The sequence below is a fragment of the Myotis lucifugus genome, unplaced genomic scaffold (genome assembly GCF_000147115.1).
Source record: "Myotis lucifugus unplaced genomic scaffold, Myoluc2.0 scaffold_449, whole genome shotgun sequence".
Lineage (NCBI taxonomy): Eukaryota > Metazoa > Chordata > Mammalia > Chiroptera > Vespertilionidae > Myotis > Myotis lucifugus.
This window is the reverse complement of record NW_005871497.1, coordinates 162,912-172,737: the sequence shown is the minus strand read 5'-3', so window position 1 is coordinate 172,737 and position 9,826 is coordinate 162,912.

The following is a 9,826-nucleotide window of genomic DNA, read 5'->3' as shown; positions in this document are numbered from 1 at the left end:
CCCTGAATTAACAAATTAGAAATTAACAAATTTTCTCCACAGCTGAGGAGAAAATTTTCAATAAGGAAGGGCAGAGGGTGCCTGGAGAACACCGCTTGCCAGCCATAACCCGCGTGGAACCACCAATGTGTCCTGCAGTGAGTGGTGCAGAACCTCCTGGCAGGCTCCCAGCTGTCTGCAGAGAGCGCACACCACACTAGGCCTCCTCACCAGCCTGATGGGACCCAGCGTCCTAGGATCCAGCTCCAAGACCCTCAGTGGGTGCAAGGCAGGGGGAATCCTGTGCCCATCCCTTGCCTCGACTCCAGAACCATGCTGCTAGCCTGACCTGGAGCCACCTGGTGCCTGCTCCACCCAAGCCCTGGGACTTGCTGCCAGGACCATCTGCAGCAACCCAATGCACACCTCACTCCAGGAGACAGGAGAACACGGACTGAGCGACCAGGGCAACCCGCCCCCCTCCACACTGAGGAGGGGTGAACTGGAGCAACCCAGCACGCGTCTCACTCCAGACTACAAGAAAAGGAAGACGGTGAGACCCAGAGCAACCTGTGCTACTCCACTCCGAGCCCAGGGGCTTTCTGGTGGGGCAAACTGGAATAACCCAGCACATGCCTCACTCAGGTCACAGGGGAGCTCTGTGTGACCCAGAGCAACCCACACCTGCTTCTCCCCTCCCCTGGGACAGTCCTGCAGGGGCTACCTGGAGCAATGCAGCACACAACTTACTCTGGGCCAAAGGAGAGTGCTGCTGGGGCAACCTGGAACAAGCCAGTGTGCTCATCCAGGGGTCACAAGACTTCTCAGCCAGAGGGACCTTAGGGTGCCACCCTGCCATGGGTGCCAGGACTGCACAGTGAATTGCATGCCAGAGAGATATGGGTCCTCACAGGGAGTCTCACACCAGAGGAACAGTGCATACGTTCCCACCACCCCGAGCATCTGAAGCAGACAACTGAGGGATCAGATCCATTAGAGCAGAGACAATAAAGGCATGAGATTCAAGGCAGACCCAGACTCTGGGCAATGATTTCTGGACAATTGCCCTGATAGGGTCATCAACCTCTCAAACCCCAATCAGGGTGCGCAGGGCCAGAGAGAGAAAGCAAAAATGGAGAGAGAAAGAAACAACCCCACAAGGAAAGAAAAGGAGGAAGCATCAGAAAAGGTGCTGGCTTCATAGAAAGAGCTTGGAAGTGTTGAGGAAGTTAGCATCTATGTTCACCAGAGATATTGGCCTGTAATTCTCTTTCTTTGTAATACCTTTATCTGGTTTTGGGATTGGGGGGTGAGGGCATGTGTTGGGGGGTAGAGGTGGCCGGGGAGAGGTCAATGGGGGAAAAAGGAGACATATGTAATACTATATGTACTACTTTAAATAATAAAGAATTTAAAAAAATCTCTACAGGTTTAAGTGTTTCTTTTGTTGACAATAAATAGAACTAAAAAAATGGCACTATCCATTATATATTGGATTTCCTACTTATATTTCCAACAGTTATAGAGCTTCTGACAGAGGAAGTTTGAATATTTTTCTTTTTTTTTTTTTTTTACAATTCCATACTTTACTACCAAAAAAGCACCAGATATGTATACACATTTAGGATTACCAATGAGTATCATAACCACAAATCCATCCAACATAATTTGCCTTTAGCCCTAGTTTGTATTTGTAGCCTTTAAAATTCTTCAACATACTCAGTGGCTAAAATTAAGTTTGAGTTACCTATGGAATATATTTTATATATCATGGATTCAGAATGTCTATGGAAGGGAAGTGAGTGGGAAGATTAACCAAAGAACTTATAGGCATATATGCATAACCCATGGACACAGAAAATAGTGTGGTGAAGGCCTGGGTTGGGGATGGGGGTGGTTAATGGGGGGAAAAGGAGGATATCTGTAATACTTTCAATAATAGAGAAAAAATTTTAAATAAATAAATAATTTAGAAAATAGCATGACAAACTGCAATTTATATTTTTACTAGAAAAAAATTATTACATTGAAGAAAAAACAAAATACTAAATATGTGTATATCTGATGAAGAGATCGCCCCCATGTGGTGAAGTCAAGCAGATCCTGCATGCATCAGGTAACCACTAACCTGCTTTATGGCTGGCATTTTTATAATGTCATGGGGCTCATCCTGTGCCCATTGAAACCATTACTAATTGATTTAGCCTTAAAATCTATTTCAGAACAACATTCTAAGAAGCTACATACATTCAGTTGTGTCTGTCACTTAAGATAAAATTTTAGTTCCTTTAGTTAGCCACAGATTTATTTAGGTAAAACACCCAAAGGTAATGAGAATCAGATTCACCAAGAACTAGTAAGACTTGTGTTCAAAGTCAAGTCTCTAATTTCATATTACATTAATTTTCTTTACATTTTAATAATTCTGTGTGAACAATTTGTCCCAAAAGCAGGCTAGGAAGAAAAACTTAATTCTGCAACAATATCACATCACCAACTTTATTCTCTCTTTCTGTCTGCCTGTCTGTCACACAAACAAACACACACACACACACACACACACACACTCACACACACACACACACACATCATGCTTGAGCATCATTTAATTAGGGAACTCTTGGCTTGTTACCTGTAGCTTATACCTATCAAGACAATCCAGTGATATTTATTTTATCATCACTCCATCTTCATACAAATAGAGTAATGCAATTTGTAGCATTGACTGGCAATATGCATAGTTTGTGGATGCTGAGGATTTTGCATCCCAAAGTAAAATTGAAAAAATATGTATAAGTATATATTTGTCAATGTGAATAATTAGGTAGCTGGCAGTGTTTTGAGAGTGAATTTGTAATGAGAAATCATGAATAACTGATAGTATCAAGACTATCATTAGGTCAGTGGAGGTTAAAACAGTGCTGAGACATCAAAAAACAGTTACAGGACTTGAAATTCAAAGGAAAGCTGTGATTGGTCACTGAATTGATTACTTGTTATGGAAATTAAGCACCAAGAGTTGAGAGCTTGAGATAAATAAAGTGGAAATATTAGCAATATTAATAATAATGATGGTGCCTGGCCAGGGTGACTCAGTGGTTGAGCATCAACCTATGAACTAGGAGATCACAATTGGATTTCCGGTAAGGGCATATGCCTGGATTGGGGGCTCGATCCCTGATTGTGCAGGAGGCAGCCAATCGATGATTCTCTCTCATCATCATCTCTCTCTCTCTCTCTCTCTCTCCCCCTTCCTCTTTGAAATCAATTATATATAATGATGATGTTGGTTACAGCTTCTGTTTAATGAGTATCCATTATATGTCAAACAATGATAAAGTACTTCCAAGAATGCATTTTAGTTCTCACAATAGTCTCACAAGGCAGATATTATTTGTCTTATTTTATAGACCAGAAAACTAGGGTATAAAGTTTACATAGTTCACTTGGAGTCACAGAGCTAGAATGATCTGATGCCAAAGTAACTTATTGCCCTCACTGAACAATAAAATGGATAGAAAAATCCTAGGAAAAAACTTAGTAGGATTATGGGAGAAATACATTTCAGTCATCTACATTTTAATAAGAAAGTGTTTGGGCAAGGTAATAACATAGCAGGGTAATAATAAGGACAAGCTAAATTATTCTGCAATAACTAACAATCTCCAAACCTCAGTACTTGAAACTACAAATTTTCTCCTTATACTACATATTCACTGTGGGTCAACTTGAAGTTCTGTTCCATATTGTTCTCACTGAGGGATCCAAATTGAAGGAACTCATATTGATGGAAAAGGTAACATTTGGAACATTGCCAATGGTCACAACAGAAAGATAAGAGTGGTGGGTGAGTTATATGAAGCTTCCAACCAGAGGTAACACATGCTATGTCTTACTCATAGTTAATTGGCCAAAGCAAGTCACTAAATTCATGGGCTGGAAAGCAGAACTTTATATGGGACCCGGAGGAGGAATGGAAACATAATGCTAGATGTTACTGATGACTAACACATCTATTCCTTGCTTAATTGATAGATGCCAGCTGCCAACAGGATAAAATCCAAGCACATCTATTTGTCTTAGAAAACCCTCTATGCTGTGACCTCTGAGTACCTGTCATACCTCATCTCCCATCACCTCCCACAGGAACCGATAATTATACTCCGAAAATATCAAGCTATGTCATGCCCAGCTATTTGTACATGATGTACAGTTTGCTTGGAATTTTTATTCCACCTGTGTCTGCCTGGTGAATTCCTACTCTTCTTTCATGGTCCAGCACAGGGTTTCTCTGACCTATAAAGTTTTATCAGCCCACTCCATGCCTAATCCACACTTACCCTGGCCCTGCTTCTAGTCTATCGTCATCAAGCAGCATCATATTTGTTTATATATGTCTCATCTATAAGACTGTAGATGCTCTGAGTGCAATATCTCTAGATTATTGCTAGTACTCAATGTTTGGTTGAAGGAACAAATTATCTGCATTTTAATAAGGGATACCAAGATTAGCAAACAAGAATACAATATGAGTATTAAACTCATCAATAAACCAGGGAATGTTTGAAAAAATATATAGGACAGCAAGGGATAGGCATATGAACATTAGCTTTTTATTCTTTACTGATAAAAGTAATACTGATAAAAGTAACATTTCTTCTAAATAACTCTTCTTTAATCCACCTGGTTAGTTTAAATTAAAGTGTAAATCAGTTTGGAAGGCTTTTCAAAACTACCTTTATCTCATAGAGACCTCTCCCTGGAAAATATGATGTGTCAAGTTTCCCTTAAAATAATTTGTTAAGAATCACTACTGTGATGAGCAATGCATTTTCTCATTTAGTAGTGTTTACTTTCCATAGCAACCCTGGAGATAAGTATATAATTTTTCCCACTTTACAGAGGAGGGAAGAGGTTCAGAGAATTTTTGTGACTGGTAAGTGGCTGAAATGGGATTCAAACTGAAGACGTTTAATGATGAAACCATGCTATCGATAATACCATTTATGCAATTAATGTAATAGTGAATACGTTTATTATACTCATGCAATTATGGAAGTTGATATCTAATAAATCACCCTTCCCTGTGTTTTATTATGGTCTTCTCTTCACAAAGTTTTTATCCAAAGAGCACTAATAACATAAACTTCCGGCTTTCTCACTTCTGTAGGTGATAATTTGGGACTCATAAATTTTGCTGAAATTGTACTTCACAAACAGTTTTTGCCAAAGTTTAGGGCCTGCTTTGGGCCTGGTACTTTATGGTGGTTACACACCTAGAAATCATATTACCATCTCACCTACCCCAACTGACATGTCACGAGGTAGAACATGTCCTTGAATTCTTTGGTACTTTTGACAATTAAAGGAAAAAAGCAATGCATTTGTTTCCTAGGAACTTCTACCAAGAATGTCCTAATAGCACAATGGAACTTCCAGAGAGTTATTTAAAAAAAAAAAAGCATTTTATTAAATGCCCACATTTAGCCCCAGGCCAGGTTTTCACAATTATTCCTTCTGGACTCAAATTGTTCCATTTATGCCAACAGAATTTTTATCTGAAGGCTCATCTAATCATTGAATCTAGGTTAGTTCTCTGAAGTAACTATGAAATACAGAACTAGGAACTTCATTCTATCATCCAACATAAAATGATTCTGTATTCTTTTACAGACATATTTTTATATAGAAGTATTAGAAGTGTTTTCAAAAATTCTACTTACAATGGAGATTGTACTTATTTCAGCTTTCAGTGATATACCAGGCTTAGAATTTATGTTAAGGTTCCAAGCATATGCAATTGTTATTTTCGACAAGAAAATCCCATGAGCAAATAAGTAACAGGACTATTCAGTAAATTTTACCCTCCAGAGAAATCAGGATAGCTAGTGACTAAAGGAGTGCCCAAGTGGGTTAGTTATGCTGACCTTGCAACCACACAGGTCATGGTGTTTCAAAATTACTTCCCACAAATTGTTTTATTCCTGCTGGTTTTTAAGAGAGTCATTTCAATCCAACCTAGCACTTATTCAAAGTCTGGGCTTAGACAGATAACCCAACCTCAGACATTTTGCAAATCATTGCACAATGTTTACTCACAGACTACTTTTGTCTCCTTTATAGAGATTAATTGCCAATTTTGTGAATCGTTCTCAGTAATACTTTTTTATCCATTCAGACCTTCTGTTTTTGCCAAAGTTTAGGGCCTTCTTTGGGCCTAGTACTTTATGGTGGTTACACACCCAGAAAACAGATTAGAATTTAGTTTTTAGAATTTTCAATGACTTTCTCTCAAGTTACTATTTTTTTAGAAATCTTTACCCCATAAATGACAGCATGAGAAACTGATTTTTTCTCAATGAAGTAGGTATGACACCATAAAGGAATATTTTAATAATAAAATATCAATAAACATTAAGTTTCTTCAATCCCTATGTATGGATGTTTGCAACAGGATACAAAAAGAAAAAAGAAAAATACATTTGCAGAAATGTAGCTTTATATCCATTAGACCCATGTCAAAAATCATTCAATTCACTAAGTGGGATTTTTTTAAATGTGCACATACATGCAAATGCAAACATTAAGGTTATGGAATAGGTCTGTAATAAATTATGTATTTCAGTATAGTGTGGTTGTTAAAAAGAGAATTTTGGAGTTGTACAAACCTTGGTTCAGATCCTGGCTCTGGAACTCTTTAATGACATATTTTTGGGGAGATTTCTGAACCAATGATCCATATGTTATTGACCTATAAGATGAGAATATCAATATCTAAAACCTCAAGTTTGCAAAAAAGATTAACACAATTAATCTTGAATTGATTTGAATTGAATTGATTTATATAAATAAAGCACTTACTGTAATACCTTACACAATCTACAAGTTAGTAAACAATATTTTTATTCTAGTTAATATCATCATTCAGAAATAGGTGTTGAATGTGATGTTTTACAGAAGTTAGCAAATAAATGTTTATATGTTTGGCATACACATTCATACATGGAAAAAGAGAAAATGCAAGTGCAAAAATATGCTTTAGGAGATAATAACACATACATTTAGAAATTTGATGAGGCATCTAATGTAGTCATGAATTTAATTTCAGAAGATGAGCCCTTTGTAAATAGTATTACCATTTGACAAAACAGAAATTGACTGTTAATTTATAAATGTTTTTGGCTATTAAATCTAAAATATCCAATGAAGCAAATACTTTATAAGGACACAATATTGGTCTTTCCATAGTTTCTACATTTCTGAAAACAGCCCTAAGGAAGAAAGTTGTCCGTGACACTGGTTTATTAGTTCTTGGCAACTAATACTGTGATTGTTTTTGCAGGTGGAAGACCTTCTCAGAAAAGGAATAAGAGAAAATCAAACTTCCTTCACTGAAATGTGACCAGAACAATAAACACTGTTATTGGGTGACCTTCATGGTTGGTAATCTCAGCTGAGGGCATTTCAACTGTAGACTGGAACAATAATCCCGAGTATACCAGTATTCTCTTATATCAGAATGAGTTCTTTTAAAGCCATTAAAGAAGCAGAAACAAATTGTCTGGCTTATCCCTCTCCCTTCCTCTCTGTAAAAAAATCAATAAAATATATTTTTAAAAAAAGGAAGATATTGATTATAACAGAATATATGTGAGAGATTATATAATTTAAGATGCCTGCGACTCAAACAAATGAGAGAAAATTTAATCAAGAAAATTATTACATCTATTTAATGTATCTCAAAAGTACATGGAAAAAACTTATCTAATATGTGTTCCTGTGTAAAGCATAGAGATTGGTGTTGAAATAAATTTTCACTTTGGAAAAAGAGCTGTGTTCAAATGTGAACCCTACCACTAAAGAACGATGCCACCTTGGGCAAATTACTTAACCTTTTTGAGTCTCAGTTTCCTTATAAGTATAATGATGATATTGATACATTGCAGATTCTTATGAGAATCAATTAAAAAAATGTATTTAGAGAATATAGCTGAGAACCTGGTATATGGCTCTAAACAAATGTCAGTTTCCCATTTCTCAAAATAGCTACATTCTCAGCCTAAATTGACAGATTTATGACATTACATGGGATACATCAATAAAATACTTTGACCAGGGCAATAAAACTATATGATTCAACCATTATCCATTATGTAAAGGCATTAATTTATGGAGCTGCACTTTGACATTCAATCTTTAAATATTTAGATATATTAAAAGCCAGTTCTTAAACAGTTGGTAATTGGACATGGACCTTGGTGGGAGTATTTCCACTATGGAAATTGGGAGATACTACAAATAAGTGTTTTTGTTTATTTGTCAGAGATCTTGTTTACTAGTGCATGCCGGACTAAAAGAAAGGATAAAATTTGAGAAAAATAGAGATTGGTAGAATCAAGTGAATTCTCCTTAATAAAATGTTAAAATTAATAGTTTTGAAATTTTCAAGAATATTTTTAATTAAAGAACTAATTGACATCTTTAATTTTGGTTCAAGGGCCTACCTCTACCCAAGTACTCTGTGGACCTAATACTAATATCACACTGCTTCTTTGCTTTTCACTTTTGTTCTGAATCAAATGCCATTCAATTTACCATGTTTCCCATGTTGATCTTTGTAAGAATGGATATTTCTTTGTATTTATGCTTCATTCTTTCATTCATTCAACAAATAAATATTCAGTGCCAATCTTATACTAGACTGAGATGTACGAGGTGCCTACAGTATAATGCTTAATGTAACTAACATGGGAACTTTTTATATGCTCAGAGTATTAATTATATCAACAGTCCCATGAGGTTATCACCATTACAGAAAAGTAAATTGAGCTTCAGAGAGGTTTAAAATTTGACACAATTCGAGTTTGCAGCTGGCAGTTAGGGTTAGAACCAGGCCCAATGCTCTTAATGTCAATGCTATACAGCCCCTTTAAATGAAGATAAGTTTTTAAAAGATACTTAGAAAATGAATGCAATAAAGTGGGAAGGTTTTATGATAATTTTTGAAAATTAAATTTCCATAGGCCTAGTTTATCCTGCTCCTAACTTGGTATCTTGGTTTTTATTCCACAAATGCAGGCAGTGCTAAACTTCCTGGTGTGGTCTGTTCTCTCTCTCTCTCTCTCTCTCTCTCTCTCTCCTCTCTCTCTCTCTCTCTCTCTCTCTCTCTCTCTCTCTCTCTCGCAATTTGGTCAAAAATGCTATGAAATGACTTGGTAGAGGGTCAAGTTTCTAAATCATTCTATAAAGTGAATAACCAGCAAAAATCTCCCACCATGTACTCTATATGTAGGGCCTTAGGGATTTCCTGTCTAAGCATTTTATGCCAATTGGATCTTATTCAATATACGTCTAATTACTACAATATATAATAAACAAAATGAGCATCACCATGGAATGGAGGGGAAGGAAGCAGGAACAGGCAAAGGAAGAAGTCCAACTGCAGTGTAGTCAACAAAGGCTGCAGTCAATTCCACGGAAAATCCTGGAGCTGGGATGGTGAGAGGCCTGGTCTTTAGTGAATTAGTTAGTGAGAGGGTGTTCCTGGCCTGCAAAGGGAGCATGCCCTTAGGAGGGGCAAGGAGGCAAATCCTCAGGAGGCTGTGCTGGCTGTATTACCAGCAACTGGGGCTTAAGTCCCTCATTCCCGAATGGAGCTTTGGTTGGAGAATCATCACTACAGGGACGGATACAGAATTTGAAAAAGGAGAGTTAGAAACTAAAGATGACTTTTTTCCATCACTAACTCCAGAGTTTAAGGTGATATGAATATGAGTGACCGACTGACCAACATTGGGAATTTAGACAATTATTCCCAAAGTGGAGCAGGGTGACAGAGTAATGAATA